We start from the raw sequence: 20433 nt of genomic DNA, 5'->3' as shown, positions 1-20433 counted from the left end.
ATATAAGGCGCGTCTAGCCCTGGATTCCAGTTAGCGCGGGGTCCCTCCCCTCCTCCGGGTCTAGCCGGGAAGGAACCTTTCACCCGCGGCTTCCCTCTGAGGGGCCTTATTTCAGGAACGCCTCCCCTGCGGGACCCGACGCCACTAGCAATTCACAGTCCTCTCCGAGGAGCCGCTGACCAGGCCTCGGGGTCCTCCATTCAGTCAGAGACCCCCCAGCACTGTCTGCCAGCTGCTTGCAGGGCCGGCTCTCCATGCGCTGGTCTGCACACCGCTCCGTCTGGCCCCCGGCTGGAAAGGCAGGCTTGAGTCGCCTCAACATGGCCCCCAGAGCCGGAGCCCCACGCACCAATCTGCGCACCACCAGGGCGAAGGAGGGATCCTGGTGGAGGCCCTCTTCGGGCTCAGCCCTCTCCAACGGTCCCACGCCGCACTCCCCCGGGCGGCTCATGCCGCTCCTTTTACACCCTCAAGGGGCTCCACCCCCTGCCGCCCAGCGGACCTGCGGCTTGCAGGTCCAAACTCGGTCTGGGGGCTCCTTGCCCCCTCCCTTCAGGAAAGGGGAGGTGCCAGCTCCTCCCCATTCTTCCCCAATTGGTGGATGGGTTCCACCAATCGGAATTGAAAATTCTCAAGCTTGGGGTATGCCGGGGCTCGAGCAGCTAAGTCTGGCACAATGTCACAGGGCTTTTACACTGACCAAACTCCATCCCACAGCTCATTTGATTTCTTTGCCCTGCTCCTCTTACTGGGAGGCTGTTTCCGAACCTCATTGCTCTGACGGTTAGAAACTTCTTTCAGGTGAGGATCCAGCTCTGGGTCACTTCCACACTGGATCACTGGACTTCTCTCTACCTGGAGCAGAGTGCAAGTGCAGACTAAAGACCCCAGCTTGTGGAAGTGCAGCAAACACCTTCCCAGCTAGCTGGGCTGCCAGAAACATTTTCCCCCATGCATCACAAGCCCTTCCACTGCTTCCCAGCCTATTTCTCTCACCAGTGCCAAGGGCTTGATTTTTACCCTCACCGTAATAAAACCAGGGAGACTCAGCTATATCTGTACCAGCATCTCCAGCCTCCTTTCACTAAACCAGCTGCCTGTCTCTGGAACTGTGCAGCTTACAAACCCCACATGTAAAGGGATCAGACTATTCCTCACTCAGCAGGTTAGTAGGAAACTGGTCTCTACCACCTTCACATGATTTAGCTGCCCCAGGACTACCATACATTTTTGCAGTGCTATGTCCATAAGGGTCCACGTTCCACCTGAGGAGCAGAATGGGTCCTCATCATCTCCCTGCCCCATCTGTATGCTGCAGTGGCTTTCAGTGCAGTATCCGGTTCTGCAAGATGAATTATCTTCTGCCCACTACAGCTGGATCCCAGCCGTTCTGCACCTCCTGAGTAGTCCACAGGAGTTTTAAATGATCATCTGACCCCATGCATTCTCAGATGAGGAGACCAGGGCTCTGGAATAACCAGGTATGAGTGGGTGACAATACAAAACCCACCACAATGAGAAGGGAGGATAAGATCCTTTTTGCAGCCAGAACTTTCAAACACAGGAGGCTAAAACCAGGCCTTCAATGCCTATCTGAACTGCCAAAGCAGAAGTGGGGGCAGATGTTCAGAGATGCTGATGATCCGGAGCTTCCCCCAACATCCCTGGGGCTACATTAAATGGGCTTCTGCAGTGAAGACACCCCAGTGCCACACAACAGGGCATCACATCCATCCTCCTGAGTCCTCAGCCCAAATGGCCAACCCTCGTTTACTACTGGGTTGACTGGGACAAACAGCAGGAGTCTGGCACACAGCGTCTTGTGCAGCTGGAACCGCAGCACGACGCCTTTGCCCCTCTGCCCCATGACAAGACCGGGCTGTGGGGAGCGTGCCTTCTTGTAGGAACTGCCCAGGCAGCTCCAACAATGAATGTTACAGTACCCTCCCCTCTGCCAACCCCGAACAGGCGAACAATCAAGTCAGCTCCTCATTTTCCAGATTTCTGGCAGACCTGGAGAGCTAGGACCTTTCTTTGGACACGCCAAAACACACCTGCCATGGCCTGGGTTCAGAAGCTGGGGCTGTAAGAGAAAAAGAAAACCCCCACCTAAATATGTCAGTCTCCACAAAGGTACTATTAGGGGTGGCCTGGAAGCTCCCTCATCAATACCTGTTACATTGCTGGTTTCTGCCCACCAAAGCTTTAAAACCAAAAAAGAAAGAAGTGCATAGGAAAAAGCAGGTTACGGCAGAGTCCTGGGGATGCAAATGGAAATGGAGAACCTTTCTGCAGGCATTTGTAACCTGCTTAGAGAAATGGGTGGACAACGAAAGCCTTGCAAACGCATTGCCAAGGACAGCTGCGAATACCCCAGAAACGTTATTGCTCTCTCCAGAGTCGTTCCCACCAGGTTCCCTGGATTCATCCTTGTTACTAGCCTCATTAGCAGCAGCAGCAGCAGCAGCATGACAACACTGCCTGGAGGCCCTGATCAGGACCAAAATCCAGCAGGAGAGACACTGTACAAACATGCCGCACGCTCCTCTGGACCAGGATTTTTGACTACTTAGAGACAGAGACACGTGGTGAGAGGGGAGGTTTAGATGCGACTTTTGGAGTCAGCCGCAGGGCTCCTTCTGAGTGCCCTCCCCACTACACCACCCTGCCCTATTAAAGTCACAAAGGGCATTTCCCTCGGCAGCCCCAAAGCGCGCAGGCAACAAGAGTTTCTGGAGAAACAGGAGGAAACAAAAGATACAAATTGGCCAAAGCCTGAAGACTCCCACAGCGAGACGGATGCTCCCTGCACCCCACCGTGCCCCAGTCCCTGCTGCAGAGCAGCAGCCCGAAGAGAAGATGGAGAGCCAGCTTTAAACCCGATGGGCTCCTTCCCTCCCCTGCTAGCGCTGCCGAACGCACGAAGCAAGCAGAAAGCACTCGAGCAGCCTCAACGAGTCCCAGGAGGATTTCCTCGCAGCTGGGAACAAACTCTGACTAATCTAGCGAGAAGAAACGGCCAACCACAAAGCGCAGGCACGGGGATCTCTCTCTCTCGCAAGCCAGAGTTAATTAAGCTGCTTGCTGGCAAATTCTTTTAATTGCCTCACGGCCCTTTCGGAGGCGAGCGAGTCGACCCCGAATAGTCACGCACTGAACACGAACGAGGCCCTTGGCTCCGTCACAGGCACCGTCGGCCCTGGGAGCGGGCAAAGGGGGAAGCCCGGCTGCCAGCTCCAGTCAGAGGTCGGGTGAGAGCGTGGCCCTTCTTTCTGCCCGCAGCTCATGCCAGTGGAGCCGTGTCTCCCGCCGTGCCACCAACCCTCCTGGATGCCACTTGAACAAGCGCTGAGGAAGCCACTGCCCCGGTGGCTTGCTTTTGCAAGTCCAGGACTACAACATCCCTTGGGACACTCCAGCCCCTAATGCTGTCACCCACAAACCTGCCCCCGACTCCAAGGGGGCCAGGACGTCAAGTAGGGGGCTTATTTTAGACAGGCCTCAAGTTCATCTCCCTCTGCGCCATTTCTCCTTGCTCCCATCCTCTGCCAAGATTCACTCCCCAAAAGCCTCCCAGCTTGCTCTGGGAGCAAAGGCAGGGCATTGCACCAGGAAGCTTGCCAAGGGCGGGCCGCATTTACCCGGGGACACGGTTTTGCTGCGTGCCAGACACAGCGTGTTGGAGTCTGCAGAGCGGAGAAACGACGGGGTGAGGCAGCGGGTGGCTAAGACAGGCAGGAAGTCGTGGGAGCTGGGGGGAGATGCCAGAACGGGCCGGCAAGGAGGGCCCTGCTGCGGGAACCTCGCTCCTCAGGCTAAAGGCTAAGGGAGGAGGCAGAGCCAGGCTGGCCACGACGAGACCTCCGTTTTGTGGAACGCATCGACGTTTCGAAGTTTGTTTCCGTTCCACTTCAGGATAAAAACGAGGCCTTTCCATGAAAAGAAAAGCAGGAGAGATCCCAGGCACGACAGTGGTTAGAGCGCTCCCCGCCAGGGGTGTGGAAAATACAGGTCCAAGTCTCTGAGAGATGGGGCAGGGGCTGGCAACCTTTAAGGTCTTCTCTTGCAAGCTGTCCGCCACCAGGGCCATTGCTCCATGGAGAAACAAAGAACTTCATCCCCCAGGACTCTCCAGCCAGCCCCTGCCCCTAAATTCACTTTGATTTGAAACAACCTCCCACTCTGGGAATGCTCCAGCCCTCCAGAGACTAGGTGCCAGACCCAAAAAAGGATTTGAGCACCCAGCTCTTAGGCAAACACCATGGAAGATGCAGCTGTTGAAAACGGACTTGAACGCCCCCCGCCCCCCTTCAGGTCTTCCGGGCAGCACCCACATCCCCTGCATGCCTCCGTCCCCCAGCCGAGAGCTGCAGCTGACTCCTGTCCAGCGGACACAATGCGGGACGCAAAACGCACCCTGCCCAGTTATACCCTGACTGTGGGCATCTACTCTCCAGCCCAGCTCTCCCGAAAGCAAACCCCACTTCCATGCCCCTTTGCCCTCTCCTCCCCAATCCTTAACTTGTGCACACACAACATGCTCATTAAGATAAAAAAGTTCAACTTCAGCCTGAGGTCAGTTCTCAGGACAGCCCGGAGCTGGGAAAGCTCCTTTCCAAATGCAGCAGGCATCTTGGTGCCTCTGCTCGTGCGCTTTGCCCTTCTTAGTAGCTTGTGGTTGCGATTTTCTGTGGCTCCTTCAGAGGCAGGCATCCCCCCCAGCCCGTCCGACCTTGATTGCACTCACACACTGGAGGGGGAACCAGACAATTTCTTGCAGCTGCTAGCTGTGGCCACAATTTTGGGTCGACATAACTAGATATTATTAAGAGAAGAAAACCAGGAGTAATGGCCACAAGCTCCAGGAAGACAATTTGTGCACCGGGTGGGGATGGGCGTGGGGGGCAGAAAATACCCAAAAAAAGGCTCTTCTCCAGAACAAGAATGAAAACAGATTTCCAGGGCTCGACATATAGATAGAGAGCAGAGCCCAATGGTGGGAAAAACTCCAGGGATGGGGAAAGGTGGGCTCGAGCCCCTGGCACATCAGGCAGAATTTAAGGAACAACTCTGGGATATTCCAGATTATTTTCTCCTCCACCCTCATTGTCTTGGAGCCAAGACACTTTCCCAGCAAAATTTCTGCAGAAACTGATACATTTATCAAAGTAGGGCATCTTGGACAATGATCATTTGTCAACAGGGCAAAGTTTCATCTAAAAAGCCTCCCGTCAGCTCCGGCATTGCCCGGTTATGGTGTCTACATGCTCTTTTGGAGGAACTCCATTTTGTTTTTCTGTAGCTAGGATGCAGCACATGAGGTCTATTCTGGAGCACTGTTTCGGCTCCCTCCCTGTGTTCTCTAGGCCTTACGGTACATGATGAAAATCAGTCCAAACTCACCTCCAAACTATGAGCCATGCCACAACTTCCAAGTCCGAAAGCAGCATTAGGCTGGGGCCAGGTACAGATGCACCTGCCTGCTGGCGCCCCTACAATGCTCGTGTCCTGCTCTTCCAGAAGGCTTCTAAATACCTTCTTGCAGTAAATTAAATAGACTTTACCAAACTTTGCACTGGTGACAGCCTTGTAGTTACAAGAGGGAGCAAGGGCTCTACATAGTTCCCGAATGCCTTTGGCAGGTCCTGCATGGGCAGTCAGAGACAGAAAAGCAGCTGTATAAAACTGCCATCCTTTCCCTCAGCCCACAGCGGGCTACTTTAGTGGCAAAATATCTTTTATTATTATTTTTATCTATTTCCGTTCACCCTGCAGAATCAAAGCAAGCCAGCAATCTGCACGTACCGTGGGCATGACCCACAGAGGATGCAAGTGTAGAATCAGGAGCCAGCTACAAAGCCTGGCTCTTGACTAAAGCTGTAGAGGATTATGCTTTCAGCTCTGGACATTTGGCCCTGCTGTCCACCAAATTGACCTTGGTAGCACCAAAAATCCCTTACTGTCAGAAAAGCGAGTCACTGGAACAGACTGCCTTGGGATCCTGGGGCATCTCCTTCACTGGAGGTTTTCAAAAAGCAGCTGGATGAGCACTGGACAGTAGGGAAGGTGTGAATACAGCCCCTGAACAGCCCTAATTTAGGACTCACTTTCATGCCTTTGAGCAGGGGGCTGGACTGGATGATCCTCAAGGTCCCTTCCCCACCTTGGCTTCTACAACGCAGCTCAGGTTCATCAAGCCAAACTAACGAGCAAGTTCCAACCCTGGCTCCCAGGCTCTGGGTCCTCCCAGCTCTGCAGTCCTGCACTAGGCAATAGCCCTGTGCACAGCAGCTAGTATTCACTTTGGATTCGGCCGATTCAGGGGACGATAATTCAAGTCAGTGATTCATATCACTGTCCCGAACCAATTCGGCCAAATCGGATTCGGAGATTCGGCTACTGCCGAATCACACAGGCCCCATCCCCCTCCTGCTCTCACTGGCTGCCCCACCCACCCCAGCTCCCAGATCTTTGGGGAAAAAAAGCCCTGACTCACCAGGTGTTGCCCCCCACTGCCCCATGCCATGCCACAAGCCCTCCAACCCCCCTCCCGCTCTCCCAGCCCCATAGCTGCCTGCCTTCCCCAGCTCCCAGCCCTTTAAAAAAAACAAAGAAAAAAGCCCCGACTCACCGGCTCCTTCCAGGTGGAGGGGCCGACCCCTGCTGCCCCCCACTGCCTCGTGCTGCCTGGTCCCAAAGCCCTGAGGCCACAGCAGCAGCCGGTGAGTTCAGAGGGGGTTGTTTTTTCTTCTTAAAGAGAAAGAGGGCAGGGAGCTTGTGGCAGAGCCCTCCATGTGGCATGGGACAGTGGGGGGCACCAGGGCTCGCCCCCCCACTGGGGAGTACCCGGTGAGTAGGGGCTTTTTTTTTTAAAGGGCTTGGAGCTGGGGGGGGTGGGGCAGCCATGGGAGGGGGGCTGGGGGAACAGGTGAGGGTCAGGGGGTGCTATAGGAGGCTGGAGGTGCAGGCAGGGGATGGGGCCTGGTAAGGGTCCACCCATGGTCCCCTCCCTCCTCTTCCAGCCTCCCTCCCCCCTGCCCCTACTTACCAGCACGGAGTCAGTGTCCAGCTCCCTGCTGCAGTGGGCAGGGACTGCACAAATCACTGAAGCTCTCCAAATCTTTTCCGAATCCACTCGGAGAGCTTCGAATTGATTCAGACCTTTTAGTTGGTTCCCTGATTCAATTTGGGTTCTGAGATTCGGCCAGCGATTCGGGCTGAATCTCCTCCAAATCAAATCAGCACCCAAAGTTTTGCACAGCCCTACTGGGTAATGGGCTGAACTCAACCCGCAAATCGCATTACTATGGGAGCTGTGCAAGCCAGAACAGACTCACAGGCTGGGTCTGCAGAGCTGATAGCTAGGAATATGGGTTTGTTTGCAAAGTAAGCCCATTTGAGCTGGAGTCACTGAGGGTCCATCTGCACTGCATCTCCAGCATGACTGAAGGAGTATGGACCCAGGCACACCAAGTCCTTGTGCTCTCCCTAGGACACTCCATGCCAGGAAATGCAGAGGTGAAGCCACTCCAGGGCCAACTCCCTGTGGCCACTCTGTAGACCACTGGTTAAGTACAGACAGTACAAAAGCCCAAGGCTGAATGGATGCAGTCTTTGCAGGTTAATCTAAACTGCACAGATTAAATTGAAACAGAAGTGAACAGACACTTACCTTTGATTCAGGAAATGCAGCCACATGCCTGCAGCGGCTCAGGCCAGAAGCTGAGGGTGCTAATGCATGGCTCTCATGCTGTGTGTTCATTTCCCCTTCCTGCGGCCCCCCCACAAGGTTTCTGGGATTTGCAGTCCAGAATTACAGCAGCAGGGCTCTGCAAAGTTGCTCATCACTTCCTCTTCCTGCTTCCAGGTGCCTCTGGGATTTGTAGTGCACACTTGCTGCCAGCACTATGTTTGACCAGGGGAAGGAGTATTTAATGCCCCCTCCCTGGCACCAGACCCCAGCCATGGTTTGTCTACCCTACCACCTTGTCACCCAACCTCACTGCTTCAGCTAGAGACCAGATGGGCAGGGCCAGCCCTGCTCTCTGGAGCAGACAGCACAGCTCAGCCCAGGGCAGAAAAACATGCTGGGATGCTGAAGGACTGTGATTTAACTTGAACTGGGAGGGGATCTGGGACAGAAGGTTCATAAACTGGTTTGACCCAAATCACTTGAGTCTGATACTGCATTCAACCAGGTTTATCTTAAATCAGTTTCAGCCATTTTGAAACTGGTTTTTGTGCACTGAGTTTCTCTTCTCTTACAGGTTTAAACCAGTTTCTGATCATTTAAACTGGTTTATGTGCAACTTCTGTCCCTAGCCACTGGGCATTTCTACACATACAAGCGCCACAGTGCCGGGCACTTTGAAAAGTGTCTGGTGTTGCAACACTTGCAGTTGTCTAAGCGGCAAAATACGCATCAGCACTGACAAAATGGTGGTAGCGCACTTTTGAACTAAAACACATCAAAGGTGCTTTAGTTGAAAAGCACACTACTGCCATTTTCTGGATGTTGACTTGCATTTCGCTGCGTATAGAACTTCATGTGATGCAGCGCTGTGCACATCCACTCACGTGTGGAGCAGACCTGATTAATGGAATCTGCTCCAAAGCAGCAGATGGCCAACACGTTGTGGGACCAAAAAGTATGTGTATAAATGCCCACTGTGTCCAGCAGGCTGACAGCAGCTATGTAGGACCCCCCCAGACTGCATGAGTGGGAGCAGGTGGGTGTGGTATGCACCAGCCTGCCCCTCCCTGGATGCACCAGCAATATGGTGTAGGGTAGTAGACAGACCCTGGGAAGGTGGCACTGACGGTTGCCCTGAGAACATCACATCAGTACAGCCACATCAAGAGTAGAGCGACACTTCCTTGCCACCCTGGCTGGTGCTTGCTGCAGAAAGGCACTTGGGAGACCCCACTGAATGAATGAGGGAACTTGGCTTTGAGCGCCAAAAAGATATTCCAACTCCACCCAGCCCAGGAGGCACCCACAGAGCCAGCCCCAGCACTGCCACACAGCTGGTCTGCAACCCCTCCCTTCCCACGCCCTCATCTCATGGCTGTTCCACAATGACTGTGGAGAGGGCCCCAAGGAGAGACCATTAACTGACTGAAGGGGCACAAATTCCCTGTTGAATTCCCCATGGGAAATAAGCAGTGGAGACCACTCCATCCTCATCATTTTTCAGCAAGCCAAGCTGTGTAAGAGGCAGGCCCTGGGGATGGGGGCAGGGAGCTCGATCACAGAGCTACTACTGTCCTGTATTTCCTTCCTGGTTGCAAGTGGGATCAAGAATTTATTTGCAAGCAGAGGAAAGTAAATCTGGGCTCCTCTGTGAAGTGAGAGTACTGCTATTTTCCCACCTGCCAATAATGTTCACCTCATTAGCATTCGCAAATGGCTTTTCCATCTTTGGATCAGAGGCACGGTGGAATTGTCCAGTATTATTTTTTCTTTAACACTGACACTAACAGCCTGAGCTCAGTTACACTCATTAAACCCCTCCCAGTAACTACTCTAAAATCACAAAAAGATTCATACCAGTGTCCATTTTGTGTCGAGACCAGCAGGGCTCACACATTTTTTCTCCCCTTACATGCAACACACAATATCCAGTGTGCTCAGAGCCCCTCCTGGAGATTAAAGTAGCAGAGCCCTTAACCAACACAATACAGCGAAGTACAAGCTCCTTTCTGAAATACCTGCTCCTAAAATCCCGCTCCGTTCTGACTTCCTGGAGCTCTGTCTTCAAAAAGCCGCTTAGCCCGAGGAGCCAATAATACAACCCACCTGGTCTAGCTTTTGTGGTGAATCCAGCACGATAGCCCTATTACTCCCCACCTAATCCTCACGTCTAAGATGTATTTAGGTTTATTCAATAGGAATTAGGTGCCTGGGCACTTCTAGAAGTCCTCCTGGGATTCTGCATCATCACAGGCCTCAATGCTTTTAAAAACTTGGCCCTTCATGGCCACAGGTCAGCTTGCAGAGAGTATAACCCTGAACATGTGAGATTACTACAGCTTTATGCCTTTTCTTTGCGCTGGGAGGAATCAATGACTGCCATCAATCACTGCTGAGCAATGGGTATATTAGACACCCTTCCTTCAGGCAAAAGAATGCAGCAATTAAACAGCCCTTTGTGTAGAAAGAGGTGAACTAAAAGCCACCACCCAAGGCAGCATGGTGAGGCCTAAGCAGAAGCTAAGCCACTCAGGTCAAGGGGTTTCCCAAGGGAGTGCCTGCAAACACAGGGCTGGAGAATAGATTGGTCACGGCTGTGTGTGCAAGGCAGAGGAAGTGACAAAAGGCTGCAGAAAGCCAGCTGACAGCAAGACAAAGTTCTTTGGGTAGATGTGATGTCTTTTATTAGACCAACTGAGTAATTGGAAAAATTGTTCTTTGCAAGCTTTCAGGTGCAAACACCCTTCTTCAAGCATAGGGAGAGCCTGCTGGTGTTGGTGTGCTCTCCTGGGTGGAACAGAAGCCAAAATACAGGTCTGTGAAAACACAAATGCATGGCAGTGATGGTCAGAGGGAAAGGGAGACAATAGGGCTAGGGACAGACATTACACATAAACCAGTTTAAGTGATTAGAAATTGGTTTAAACCTGTAACATAATGGAAGTTTAGTGCACATAAACCAGTTTCAAAATAGCCAAAACTGATTTAAGATAAACCTGGTTGCATGTAGTATCAGACTTAACTGATTTGGGTCAGACTGGTTTATGCAATATCTGTCCCAGACCCCTTCCTGGTTTAACTTAAACCATAGTCCCCCAGCAACCCAGATGCTTTTCAGCCCTGGACTAGGCTGGGCTGGGCTGGGCTGTCTGCTCCAGAGAACAGGGCTGACCCCTTCCCGCCCCTCCACTCCCTAGCCAGAGCCCTGGCAGAGACTGCAGGCACAGCAGGGTCTGCCTGGCTTCCCCCGTCCCAGGTCCCCCTCACCACTCGCTGCTCAAGCAGGGACCCCCTCCCTCCCTTCCTCACTCCCTCCCATCTCCCACAGCATGGACCCCAGCCCTATAGACCCAAGGCATGTGGTATGCTAGCTAATGCTGAGAGGTGTCTGTGTGTGTCCTCCCAATTTCACTGAGACAGGCAGATGGGACAGTGTCTGCTTAGGGCTTTTTGGAGCTAATCAACAGGTCAGCTGGTAATGTCCTTCTATTCCTTCCTTGGAAAAAGTTGTTTAAGAAGAGCTTGAACTAATGAGAGAGGGATTGTTTTGCTAAACACCCTTTCATCAGCCTCCTGCTGGCTCCCTCGCCTATCAGGTTTTCAGACAGAGTGAAGAAGCAGGGAGAGGGGGGATTGAAAAGCTCAGTATCATCAACAAATGCATGTGCTGCACACATGCCTTTGTATCGGAGTGCTAGCCGGGCGCTGGGGGCTGGCAACACTCCCGCCCCTTGAGCAGAGAGTGGGGAAAAGCCTGAGGCTGTGCAGGCCAAGGTGGGGTTTAAGCCCCTCCCTAATCAGAGCATCCAGCTGGGGCCTGGCTACGCCCCCCTCAGCACTACAAAAGGGAAGGGAGGGCTGCTCTAGCACCCACCAGCTTCCAGCCTCTGCAGGCATGTGCCTACATTTCCTCAGTCCAGAGGGAATGCCTGTACAGTTGCAAACTGATTCAATTTCGGCAGGTTAAACTAACCTGCTGAGATTTAATCAATTCAGGCTTAGGCTTCTTGAATGCCTGTCCCTAGCCTAGGTGAGAGACAAGTAGGTACATACTGGCTTCCATTCCACCCAGGACAGCACACAAACAACAACAGACTCTCCCTATCCCTTAAGAAGGGTGTTTGTGCCCAAAAGCTTGTAAAGAACAATTTTTCCAACTATTTAGTTGATGTCTAATAAAAGATATCATGCATCTACCCACAGAACCTTGTCTGCCTATGTCCTTAGACCGTCATGGCTACAACCTGAAAGCAGACAGCAAGAGCATTCATGAGCACCACCCTGAGGAGAGCAGAGACACAACTCGCTGGACAACAAGCATGGCTGAAGAGGCAGGGTCCCCTGTTGTGAGACACCCCAGGTTGTTACTTGATCCTACCTTGTTCAGGGAAACGGACCTTTCAACTTACCTTCTTTGTACATAAACATGATCCCAGCAAAGGACCCCCTGACCCATTTTACCACCTTCTCCTCCTAGCAGGAGCAGCTCAGCAGGACGCTGTCTCCTGGCTAACAGCACAGGCGAAGAGGCAGCAGTACCATACTAACCAGCACAGAAACCTCCCGGCTTCTGAATAAATAATCAACTCTGCTGTTAATGGGTGGTTTTCTCATGTCTGGCAAATAGCTTTTGGCCCGAAGACCTAGCATTCCTCTTGTGAAGAAGCTCATGGCAAAAAGCTCCCAGGGCTTGTTTCTGTTTAATACTCCGGCTGCTGAAAGGTTGTTTAGGGGTTTTTTTTTTAATTCCCCCCACCACTCTTCCCTATGCTCTGCATTCGAGATTAAGAACAGCAGCCGTTCTCTCTCACAGCAAAGAACAAACGGGCTGTAAAATTAGAAGATTGCATCTGAAAAGCTGCTGTCTGTATTGTTAAAGAGCTCTTCGCTGTCCCCGTTTCTCTTTTGAAGCATTCTTGTAAAACCCCGTTATTCTTCACTCAAAGACACAGAACTATTACTCCATTCAGGCCTCAATTGAAGAAATAATATCTGCTTCCACCCAGGCACTTTGCCATTAATCTTTTATTGCTTTTAAAGCACTTCATAGCCTCTTTTTTTGGCTCTTTTTCATATAGCAAGATGTTTCATAACTTCCTGGGACATGTACATAACGCTGGAGAGGGCTGGTTCTGCCTGCCAGCTCCACAGCCACTGAAGGCCTGAATTTTGGGACCCAGCACCCTGAACATTTAATAAACAGAGCAGAGGTGAAAAAACAGCACTTCACAGGAGGAAGCCTTTAAAAGATCCAGCTGCCTCTGGACTCCGTGGGAGCTGCTCTATTGACTGAAAAGGGAACAGATCAAACTCTAAAGACACCTGCTGCATAAGACTTCCTCCAGGCCTGACCCCTAGGCCAGATCTGCTGATCAGCTACTTTAAAATCCCTTTAGCTCACACCTACCAGTAACCCAGTGTCTTCAGTATGCACCCAATTACTGCAGGGCCTGGTACAGGATATCTGCTAACGCCTCATTCCCAACCTGTTAGCATCTTGCTTCCTATTTGTACTGCCCAAACAAAAGGAGGAGAGGAGTAGTAGAGAGATTGACTCCTCCTAAGACCATCTAGAAATCAGTCTTTTCACTGCTTGTCTCCCCTGAGCTTGGCCTGCAGCTACAGTAAACTGATATAATTAGGGAGGGGTAACTCATACGACTAATTTAGGGTGGCCTTTAAGAATGACCCTGAACCGCAGCATAAAAATGTCCCACTTCTCCCAGCCTTTATGAAGATGAGCAATTCTGTGTCTAACTTCATGGGACTAGTCAGGTCAGAAAGATTATGGGCATGCATAAGTGCCTGAAGGATCAGCGCTTATGCTTGCATCACATCTTAGGTCTGACTACAGCGCATGTAAATATGCAAACATACCCAAGCTAGCTCAGAGGCCAATACCACTAGAGATGGAGTGACACAGATCCCACAGACCTACCTGGGACCCTGGGCATATTTATGAGCAACTAGCTCATGACCACATTTGTGCCAACGCATCTTCACTGCTCCAGGCACTGGAGCTAACTAGATGTGAGAAAGCTGGCATACGTCTACAGGTGCTGCAATTAAACCTCTTATTGCAATGCAGACATGGCCTGAATATAACAGCGGTAGCTCCTGCTCTGAAAAGACGGCATGCTCTGTATCCTGCAGAATCATACTTCCCTTCCTTTCCTGAACCATGCTCCATCCTGCCAGGGAGCATGGTAATGACTGAGGCCTGGATCTGACCTTTGCTTCCTTTTATTTGAAACTTTAGCTCAGAGAGGAACACCAGCAGTCCCCTCTTTTATTGCCCATCTCCATTCAATTTCCTGGCACTGGAGCTTAAGTGTGAACTACTGCTACAACTATGAAAGGAGGGAGCTCAGGCCCCGCCTTCAGGGCAGATTTCTTTTCCCCATTGCTGATGCCATTCTACATCCTTGGGATTAGTCCAGGCTGGAGACGCGTGTTGGTTGTGTACAGTTTAAGGCAACTGTCTTCTGGGCTGTGCGTCCTCATGTGATGGTATGGCAACATAAATCTATTTGCATGGTGGTACAAAAATGGCTCCATTATCAAAGTCAAGGCACATCTCAGGACACCAATGCCGTCTTTCAAAAAATCTAATAATTTTCCATGGGGCGGTGTTTTTAGGTGGAAGCTCTTAGCACTGACAAGGAGGAAATTCTGATCTTTGCTTCCACTTCCAGCGTGCCACCCTATTAACAGTGATGGAAAGGGGTTTTGCTCTTTCACCAAGAGAACAACCCCTTTCAAATTTGGGGACCTGTTACTACTGACGCTGAAGTTGAGAAACTTGAACTCAGTGTTTCTAGTTGTGGAAGGCAGGAAAAATGGACCTCATCTAAAATGCAAATATTCATTAATTAAGCAATAATGTCAACAAAACAGACCATTGTCATGGGATAATGAGCTCCCTGCTGCTACATAAATGCTAAGGGGAAGAGCAAGGTGTTCATTTTCAAAGCCAATGAAATTAATCCTCCAACACTTCTCTCTCAATGCCATTATTTCTATTATGCCTAGCGACTGATGTAGATTTAATCATTTCATTTGATGGATGTAGGTGCACCAGAGTGTCAATTGCATTATTGACCTGCTGCATCTCGACAGCTCCAGAGAGCAGAAGCATTATACGGCTCAGCCAATGAGCGACCAAAGCGTCTTATCCATAAAAGCACATTTTTAAGGAGAGTGATGCTTTTATGAATAACCTCATTTCTGACTGGAGGAAGGTTTATTTTTATTTTACCAGTGAATAACAGCAGGCCGTCCCTATGATCTGATTGGCTGGCAGGCAGCCCATTCAGGATAATGAATGCGTGATTACAATGCAATACTTCTGAAAGGACATGTGGCAAGCACAGAAATTGTAAATGAGTTTATCACCACCAGCCCTCTCACAATAAAAATCAAATTAATGCAGAACAATGGGGCATCTCAAATACAGCCAGCTGTTGTCGTCCCGCTGATTCACATTGTAATTTATCCGGGGGAAATTGGACTGAGTCAGGATGATACTGAAGTTCCAGGAAGGCTCCATTGTCATAGGGAGCAGGAAGTCTTTGCGCTGAGCAGTCTGGTGGTAGTCAAACAGGGCGGTTACAGTGTGCCAACTTAAACTTTCACCCTGAATGAGATCACTGCACAATGTAGTGCTAAGCACGGAGAAAAATGATCATAAATTCAAGAACCCCAAGGAAAATCTTTTAGCGGGATTTTCCAGAGTGTCTACGCCGCTCAGGGACATAAGCACTTGTGAAAATCTGCTTGTGTTTGTACAGGACCTGCTGGGATAAGGCATCCAGGAGCAAACACAGCACAAGTGAAAAACAGACAATATTAAGCGGCTCCCTACCTTCTTTCAGTCTGAGCTGTAGAAGTTATAGGTCCAATCTAATATTGCAGGCCAAGTGCTCAGAGGACATAAGGATGCATGCTGGGAGCTAGGACAACGGAGTTGGAAGAACCTGGCTTTGAACATCCAGGACAATGGACACCAGCAACATGGTTGTCAATGCCAACACAACAGAGGCTGTGTCTTCTACTACCTCTGACCATCCCAGAAACCTCCCTCCTGTCACTGGGTTTCCCCCTGTGAGGCTACACTATGAAATGAACACATCATAAAAGGCGCTGACAGATATGCAGCTCCTGGATCTAACTCATGGTGCTTCACAGAAAGTGCCATGAGTTAGACTGACCTCCCGACCCAACAGATATTCGCTGTTGGGTTAGGAGGGTGAGGGATTGAGCTCCACTTTGGAGCCAGTCCAGCTGAGGAGCTGCATGTCTGCAGCTTCTTTCCCCCAGCCCCATCCAAGGGACTCCAATCCACCCTCCCCACACATAGCAGAGGCTGGGCAAACCCCAGCCTGAGCTCCCTTTCCTCCCATCATGCAGTCAGCAGGGATGGGCTGCATCAGCCCAGCTGCCTAAGCACTCAAAAGTTAATGAAGACACTCTGCTTTGGAGTGCCTTCATCTGAACCCTCATATAATGAGAGTTAATTCGTTGCACGAGCAGAGATTTTTAAAGTGTTCTGCAACCGTAGGCTTCTCTCAAGGCATGGCTGTAGAGTACTTTCAAGGGGCCAATTGCACAATTAATGTAACTTCCGTCTGTACCTTTAATCTCTCTGTGCCTCTATTTCCCCTTTCTCACCCTTTGCTTGCAGTGCTTTTCAAAAAAGAGGCTCTCTTGTATTATGAGTGTTTGCACAGCACCTTGCACAGTGGGCCCTTGACTACAGCAGTTGGCTACACAGGAACACTAAATAAAATGACAAGTCTTTGAAAACCCCAAATAGCCCCCTGGAGGGCGGACCCCAAGGAAGGAAAATCCCAACAGGAACCAAAAAAGCACGAGTTATACAGGCACTCCTGAAGAGCATGGTGGGGAATGGGGAATGGAATAGGGACTGCAAATGCTCTATCCAACAACTTATGTGCTTGTTATACAAACTTTCCCCTACAGGAACATGGGACACAGAGGTTAGGGAACAGCCAAATCTCTTTATTTCACCTCCTGAAGCAGGAAAAAAAATTTAAACATTGCATGGCCTACATTCCACACATTTCCCAGTTCATGTGAGGGACAGAAAAATGCAAACTACAGTAATTATCTGTTATGGAACATAGTTAATGATTAAGTTTGGAAGATGTTAACAATCAAGCCTATTGAAAAGATTACAAGGGTTTCAAAGTGTTTCCTCCGAGCCATGTGACTGCAAATTGTTCCAAGGAGGCTGCTCTTAATTCAAATGCTGGTTGTCATGGTGACAGAATAACACCCCTCCTATTCAAAAGCAGGGCACAAAAGCCTACTATTTGCTACAATAAGCTGTTTTAGTTGGAGATATGCTTTATAAATAGTCAAATCTGGAAAGAAGCGCGCAGTCTGAGCTTCCCCAACACCATAGCATGGAACGAGTGCGCAGGAGCGCACCGAGTCCCCAGAGCTGAGACCGGTTTGGGAGGGATCGAACCACGCTGGAGAGAGGCCATGGAGGCTAAGGGCACGGCTGGCTGCAGGGGGGGTCACTGCAATGTGGCTTATAGCTAGATGGCTCCTAACACGGGGGGAGAAGGCCCTCACAGCTGGGTTTTGCGAATGCCTGGCTGCATTTGCACTCACTGTTTTTTCAAGCTGGCACTAGAGAATGAACACTGTGACGGGGCTGGGGTGCGGCTTACTGTCTGTCACACCCAACACACACTATGGAAAGGGTAGCGTGTCACAGCCCTGCCCCAAAACACCACATACAGGTCTCTCCCTGGTTCCTCAGCTGCCCCCGGTCTATGCTAGCAGTACCAAAATGGGTCACGGACAACAGGGCCTGCAGCCAGTGCTCCAGCTCCTGGAGTCCTATGATGACAGACTTTCAGCTTTCCTTTAGGGAGAAATAAAAGTATGTTTCTAGCCCTCACAGCTGGAAAGAAAACCTGGAAAAGGTGACCTGTGCATAAACAGGTCTGTACTTAGTTCAGCCAGCTATTTGTTAGGGTGGGGGGGGAAGATTTTTTTGCAACCAGCTATACCATCAGAAGCTCTAAGGGAGCATTACATGATAATGGCACTTACGTTAGCAAGGCTAATTCACTCAGCCAACTACATTATCCTGTATTAGCAAAAACACTTCTAGCCAGATATATCTGTGTATGTTAAGAGGGTTTCACCACTATAATTTTGCCAACTCAGTTCTTATACTGTAGACAAGGCCTGCAAGCAGCCGGAAGTAATCTGAGAATTACAAGCTGCCCCCCGCATCTCCAGGTGGTATCAGCTATATAATTCATTGCTTCAGGCCCAGAGGCTTCTCCGAGACAGGTCGTCAAAGCAGGTGACTGGCACCTAGGTCTGAAGTCTGCTTTAGCCTTGAAAAGCTACACTGGTGCAACTGTGCCTTCACTGGTGCTGCCCCCATGCACGTGTCACCAGGACTTCGGGAAGCAAACCCCCCAGCTCTTCAGGTTGCACTACGCTTTCCCAGTGAATTGTGGGAGAATGTGTCTGCTGCGGGGACACAAGGAATTATGGGAAGGCACAGGAGGGCTGTCAGCAAGTTTAACCTACATCCCCACTGGAAGGTGGGTGGGTTACCAGCTGCTCCCAGACTCATTAAGGGACGGTGTCTACATGAGCCGCTTACTGCGCAGTAGCTCATTAGTACTGCGCGGTAGTGTCGCGGGGCACGGACCATGACGCGACATCATTGTGCAGTAGTAACAAGCTAGTGCTCAGCCAGCGTCACCAGGAAGTCGTGCGGGGACACTGCTACGCAGTAACGCTGGTCACCGCTCAGTCAATTAGTACTTGGGTATGCAAGTACTAAACGCCTGTGCAGTAATAGCTGTGCAGTCAGCGTCTTGTGTAGATGCAGCCAGTGAAGACGTGCCCTGCGTGTGCCCAGAGGGGACAATGCCATGCACTCAGTCCCTCAAGCAGATGTACCACAGCGACCAGGGTTCAGCACTGGGGAAGGCCCCTCACTCCCCTGCTACTCCAGGGGGCAAGGGATGACAAAAGGACGCAGCCCTGCTGCTCCCGACTCTCTTGGTAGTCACTGCCCCTCGTGAAAGCCAGGGTCATGGGGCAAAGCCCTGGTGACCAGGGGAGAAAGGCACAGATTGCCTCCAGCCAGCCCCTTACAGTAAGTGACTGTTTCATTCCCATTCTTTACTCCCTCAAGTGCACTGGCGGGGAGCCAGGCCCCCGCTCACCCCTTCCCTGCTTCTTATGCCCTTGCAAAGCACCAGTGCAATAGCAACAGCCTTTGGAGGATGCCATCCCTGCCTTGTCACCCACGCTGGAGGTAACCAGGCCTTAAGGGTGAGGAGGTGCCTTTGCTTCCCTGAGCTATACACAGAGCCAGCAATGGTCTTGCCATCAATTTCCAGCAGAGAGATTTTTTAAACACAGCAGGGCAGAGAGCAGTTGAATCTATCGGCGAGGCAGGCACCCTCTCCCTGCTAGCTGCGGAGAGCCCGACACGGTGCCCCGTGGGGCCTGCCTATACCCCCAGGGATGGTCAGGGATGAATCTGCCCCCTATTCAAGGATGGAGACTATGCTTCTCCCTGTGCCACCAAACTGAGGTCAAATATGAGAGACACTGTATCGACTTCCCTCCCACGTCCATTCCCCACGTGCCCTATATGCAAATACTCTGTAGCACTTAGACACGTGTTGCCATCAGCACCCTTACAGCACCCAGCCCTGAGATAGGGTCTGTCCTATCCTGTGGTCTTTCCTTCTGTCCCCTCTGTATCCCCAGGTGCCACGGGCTCTCTTCTACTGCCCTGACCATCCCAGGAACACAGCCGTGCATTTCCATTTCACATACTGACGAATTCTCCTTCATTAACCAACAGATAAACAGGGGGACAAAGAACCTGCAATGCCCCTGACTCCCATCCCTCCCCCTGCTGCTCTCGTGTGCCCAGACAAAGCAGCAGATGGTTTATGGCCCCGCTGACCTTTTGCTCCCTTTCTCTCCTGTGGTGCAGCAGCTGCTAGACACTGCTGCCACAGGACTCCCTCTGGCCATGCTCCCTGCTCCGGGCCTGCCATTCAGCCAAGGGTTGTTTGCTCAGAGGTATCCATGCATCTGTAGCCAGCAAATGTCCCTTAATTTTCCCTTTCCTTAGCCTCAGAGATAAGGAAATGAGGAGACAACTCTTCTAGGCTTGCTAATGGTCTGTGCAACAAGGAGCTGCTTGGTGAAGCTCTCTTTGCATTATGTACATCATACTGGGCTTGGTTCTTCCAGTTGCCCCAACGTTATGGGGTTGGATCTGACCCCTGCCTCCACGAACAAAAGTGGGAAGACTCTGTAATGGAACAAGGAGTCTCCCACCCAGACACATAGGTGCTAGGGCTGTGCAAAACAGCAGCGTCCCACTTCAACATCCCTTTTGGCAGAACAGTGTTTCATTTCAAGTTTTGTTTCTCTGGCTGTCCCCTGCCTCCCACCACCTGGCTGGGCTGCTGCTTCGAAACTCAAAGTGAGTTGAAACAGCATCAAAACGAAACAGCCGGTGAAATTTCGCACAGCCCTAATAGGTACATGGCACTGCCTAAAACAGAGGCACTTGAACAGCAGTTGTGGATGGAGAGGTTTCACTTGTGGGTGCAGGTCACACTTGTCCTGGATTGCATGGTGCATGCACAGTGGGCTTTGCTGGTTGGCACATGAAGCCAAGGAGGAATCTTTTTTCCGTGCCTGTTGCTACA

The sequence above is a fragment of the Crocodylus porosus genome, unplaced genomic scaffold, assembly GCF_001723895.1.
Source record: "Crocodylus porosus isolate Cpor-Errol unplaced genomic scaffold, CroPor_comp1, whole genome shotgun sequence".
NCBI lineage: Eukaryota > Metazoa > Chordata > Crocodylia > Crocodylidae > Crocodylus > Crocodylus porosus.
The sequence above is the reverse complement of the archived record's forward strand: the minus strand, read 5'-3'. Positions refer to the sequence as shown.